Raw genomic sequence first — 5,036 nt, forward strand, 5'->3', positions numbered from 1 at the left:
AAATTAGGTAAAGAAATTTTATTTTACTAGATGTGTATGTTAGGTGAGATCTTAGTCTAATTAAGGATTCACTTATTAGCTCACTTAACCTTATACATATATCCTTACCTCTGCCTTGGCCCCATTACAACCTTAATTAAAGACCTCATGACTTTTGGTATGACTGTACTTTATAATTGTTGATTGGTTAGATGAAGAACAAAGTTATAGGAAGTAAGAATAAAAAGAAAAAGGACATGCTATTGTTTAAGTGTGGGGAGGTTGATAAACCCATATTTTATGATATATTTTGTGCTTAATTTGAGTGATTTATTCAATCCTTCACCCACTTATTCATATTAATTGCATGGTTTTACTTTCCCTTCCTTATTATGTGATGTATGTGAAAAACATGTTTCCTAAGCTTTAAAATTAATTATTTTAATTACCTTTATTTCCATTCGATGCCGTGATTAGTGTGTTGAGTAGTTTCAGATTTTCTAAGGCAGAATGACTTAAGGGATGGAAAAGGAAACATACAAAAATGGAAGGAAAGCACAAAATGGAGCTTCTGAAGAAACTGGCATCCACGCGATCGCATGGACGAAGCGATCGCGTGCCAAGCGCGAATCAGCAGTGACACGGCCGCATGACTGACGCGACCGCGTGCCTTAAGCAGAACGCACATGACGCGGTCGCATGACTGACGCGACCGCGTGGAAAGGAAATGCTCCGAATGATGCGACCGCGTGACCCACGCGGACGCGTGACAGAGGCCACGCACCAGAAATTGCAGAAAATGCTCAAAGCGAATTCTGAAGCCCTTTTTGGCCCAGATCCAAGTCCAGAAGGCATAGACCAGAGGTTACAAAGTGGGGGAACGCATCCATTCAGGGAGAGCTCGCCAATTTTCACTTTCCATGATTTAGATTTACTTTTGAGAGAGGTTCTCTCCTCTCTCTCTTAGGATTAGGATTAGGATTTAGGACTTCTCTTAGTTTGTAAGAGTGACTCTCGATCCAGGTTTAATATTTACTTTAATGCTTTTATTCGTACCTATAAATGTTGCCAACTTGACTTATGAACCCTTTTCCATGTTATGATTTGAATTAATGATTATCTGAGGTATTTCAGTTATTGATTGCTTTCTCCTTAATTTGTGTTACCATTGCTTTCCATCTAAGGATATTTTATTCCAACAATTTTACTTTTTCCCCTTTTGGTCTTGGTTAAGAAATCAGTAACTCAACATTATCAAACTCAACATAACTGATAATCGCTATCTTGCTAATTGAATTGAACTTCAATAATCCCCACTTTTTCTTAGGAAATAAATAGGATTCGAAGGTCAAACTAATTAGTCCCTTGACTTTCCTTTACTTTGTAAAGGTTAACTAAGTAGAATTTAGATTCAACTTTCATTATTGTTGAGAGAGATAACTAAGTTGGACTTCCAATTTCTCTTACCTTGCCAAAAGATTGCTTTACAGTATTTATTTATTTTAATTGCCATTTAAATTATTTGTCATATCTACTCTTCACTCTCAACCCCGATTTCACAACCTCCATAACCAATAATAAGAACATACTTCCCTGTAGTTCCTTGAGAAGACGACCCGAGGTTTGAATACTCGGTTAACAATTTTTAAGGGGTTTTTTACTTGTGACAACCAAAATGTTTGTATGAAAGGATTTTTGTCGGTTTAGAAACTATACTTGCAACGAGGATTTATTCGCAAATTTCTAGACCACGCAAAAGTTCTCTCATCAGGGACGCCCCTGCTACTGGTTCTATCCAGGACAGGTGATCAGCTACCTGGTTCTCTGTCCCTTTTCTATCTCTTATTTCTATATCAAATTCTTGCAGAAGCAACACCCATCTTATGAGCCTGGGTTTTGAATCCTGCTTTGTGAGTAGATATTTAAGAGCAGCATGGTCAGTATACACAATCACTTTTGAACCTACTAAATAGGATCTAAACTTGTCAATGGCATAAACCACTGCAAGCAACTCTTTTTCTGTGGTTGTATAATTCTTCTGTGCATCATTTAAAACATGGCTAGCATAGTAAATGACGTGCAGAAGCTTGTTATGCCTCTGTCCCAACACTGCACCAATGGCATGGTCACTGGCATCACACATTAGTTCGAATGGTAATGTCCAGTCTGGTGCAGAGATGACTGGTGTTGTGACCAGCTTAGCTTTCAGGGTTTCAAACGCCTGCAGACACTCTGTGTTAAAGACAAATGGTGTATCAACAGTTAGCAGATTATTCAGAGGTTTTGTGATTTTTGAAAAATCCTTTATAAACCTCCTGTAGAATCCTGCATGTCCCAGAAAGCTTCTGATTGCCTTTACATTGGCAGGTGGTGGTAATTTTTCAATTACCTCTACCTTAGCTTGATCCACCTCTATTCCTTTGTTCAAAATTTTATGCCTAAGGACAATTTCTTCAGTCACCATAAAGTGACATTTTTCCCAGTTTAAAACCAGGTTAGTCTCTTGGCACCTTTTCAGAACAAGTGCTAGATGATCAAGATAGGAGCTGAATGAGTCTTCAAATACTGAGAAGTCATCCATGAAGGCATCCTTCTGCGAATACTCCAGATGGACATGTGAATGCTGTTTTTTCTTGATCCTGAGGATCTACTGCAATTTGGTTATAGCCTGAATAGCCATCCAAAAAGCAGTAATAATCATGACCTGCTAGTCTCTCTAGCATCTGGTCTATGAATGGTAAAGGAAAATGATCCTTTCTGGTGGCTGTACTAAGCCTTCTGTAGTCAATACACATACGCCACCCTGTAATTGTTCTTGTAGGAACCAGTTCATTCTTTTCATTGTAAACCACTGTCATGCCTCCCTTCTTGGGGACAACGTGGACAGGGCTCAGCCAGGGCCTATCAGAAATAGGATAAATAATCCCAACCTCTAGTAACTTAGTAACCTCTTTCTGCGCCACCTCCTTCATGGCTGGATTTAGCCGCCTCTGTGGTTGAACCATTGGCTTAGCATCATCCTCCAATAGGATCTTGTAAATGCATCTTGCTAGGCTAATGCCCTTAAGATCACTTATGGACCACCCAAGAGCTGTCTTGTGTGTCCTTAGCACCTGAATTAGTGCTTTCTCTTCTTGTGGATTTAAAGCAGAGATTATGATCACTGGAAAAGTGTCACCTTCTCCCAGAAATGCATATTTTAGGGATGGTGGTAGTGGTTTGAGCTCGGGTTTAGGAGGCTTATCCTCTTCTTGAGGAATTTTCAGAGGTTCTTTTATTTCCTCTGGTTCCTCCAGATCAGGCTGAATATCTTTAAAGATGTCCTCTAGCTCTGATTCGAGACTCTTAGTTATATTGATCTCTTCCACCAAGGAGTCAATAATATCAACGCTCATGCAGTCATTTGATGTGTCTGGATGCTGTATAGCTTTGACAACATTTAACTTGAACTCATCCTCATTGACTCTCAGGGTCACTTCCCCTTTTTGGACATTAATGAGAGTTCGTCCAGTTGCTAGGAAAGGTCTTCCTAGAATGAGAGTTGCACTCTTGTGCTCCTCCATTTCCAGCACTACAAAGTCAGTGGGAAAGGCAAATGGCCCAACCTTGACAATCATGTCCTCAATTATGCCTGATGGGTATTTAATGGAGCCATCAACAAGTTGAAGACATATCCTGGTTGGTTTGACCTCTTCAGTCAAGCCAAGCTTTCTGATAGTGGATACAGGGATTAGATTGATACTTGTCCCAAGGTCACATAGAGCTGTCTTGGTACAAGTACCCTCTAATGTGCATGGTATCATAAAGCTTCCTGGATCTTTAAGCTTCTCTGGTAAGCTTTTTAGAATGACTGCACTGCATTCTTCAGTGAGATGAACTTTTTCAGTTTCTCTCCAATCCTTCTTATGACTTAAGATCTCTTTCATGAACTTAGCATAAGAGGGTATTTGCTCAAGTGCCTCTACAAATGGGATCTTTATTTCAAGAGTCCTGAGATAGTCTGCAAAGCGGGCAAATTGTTTATCCTGTTCTGCTTGGCGGAGTTTTTGAGGATAAGGCATCTTGGCTAGATATTCTTCAACCTTAGTTGCTGCAGGTTTATTCCCCACAGTGGTGGTTGGAGAAGCCTTCTTAGAGGGGTTACTATCAGCACTTGCAGGTGTCTGATCCCTCATTGGCATTTGAACGCCAAAATTGGGTGCTGGATAGGCGTTTAACGCCAGCTTCCCACCCTTTTCTGGCATTTGAACACCAAAAATGGGCAAGGAATGGGCGTTTAACGCCAACTTTTCTCCCTTTTCTAGCATTTGAACGCCAGAAGTGGGCACCCACTGGGCGTTTGACGCCAATTTTCACCCTTTTTTGGCGTTTGAATGCCAGAATTATTCCTCTATGGGCTCTTGCTGTCCTCAGAGGGGTTTTGGGCAGTGGTTTGGTCATCCTCTGTCAGTTGTTCCTTTCTTGGCTTTTTGCTACTTTGAGCTGAATTATTCAATGTCTTCCTGCTCCTTAGTTGGACAGGTTGGCATTCTTCTGTTATCTGTTTTGATAGCTGCTGTCTTGTCTGATTCAATTGTGCTTCCATATTCTTAGAATTTTTAGTGTCTTGGAGCATCTCTTTAAATTCTGCTAATTGTTTTGTCATAAGGAGTAATTGCTGATTAAGTTCAACAATCTGTTCTTAAGGATTAGGATCAGTAGTTACGATCCTAGCCTCTTCTTTTATAGAGGACTCACTGCTTGAGTACAGATATTAATTTCTAGCAACCGTATCTATGAGTTCTTGAGCTTCTTCAATCGTCTTTCTCATGTGTACAGATCCACCAGCTGAGTAGTCTAGAGACATTTGAGCTCTTTCTGTAAGCCCATAGTAGAAGATGTCAAACTGTACCCACTCTGAAAACATTTTGGATGGGCATTTTCTCAGCATCCCTCTGTACCTCTCCTAGGCATTATAAAGGGATTCATTATCCTCTTGTTTAAAGCCCTGGATGTCTAGCCTTACCTGTGTCATCTTTTTTGGAGGGTAAAATTGATTCAAGAATTTGTCTGATAAC

At 40.2% G+C, this 5,036-nt stretch overlaps 1 long non-coding RNA gene across 2 annotated transcripts in view; it reads left to right on the forward strand.

The window, feature by feature from the left end:
- Positions 1 to 3,100, forward strand: part of LOC107618481 — a 17,351-nt gene extending 14,251 nt beyond the window's left edge. For both annotated transcript variants that reach the window (XR_001615246.2, XR_002360539.1), the window contains exons 4-5: positions 2,801 to 2,806; positions 3,090 to 3,100. This is a non-coding gene — a long non-coding RNA (uncharacterized LOC107618481). The remainder of the gene's footprint in view (positions 1 to 2,800; positions 2,807 to 3,089) is intronic.

The sequence above is a fragment of the Arachis ipaensis genome, chromosome B01 (assembly GCF_000816755.2).
Source record: "Arachis ipaensis cultivar K30076 chromosome B01, Araip1.1, whole genome shotgun sequence".
NCBI classification, from domain to species: Eukaryota; Viridiplantae; Streptophyta; class Magnoliopsida; order Fabales; family Fabaceae; genus Arachis; species Arachis ipaensis.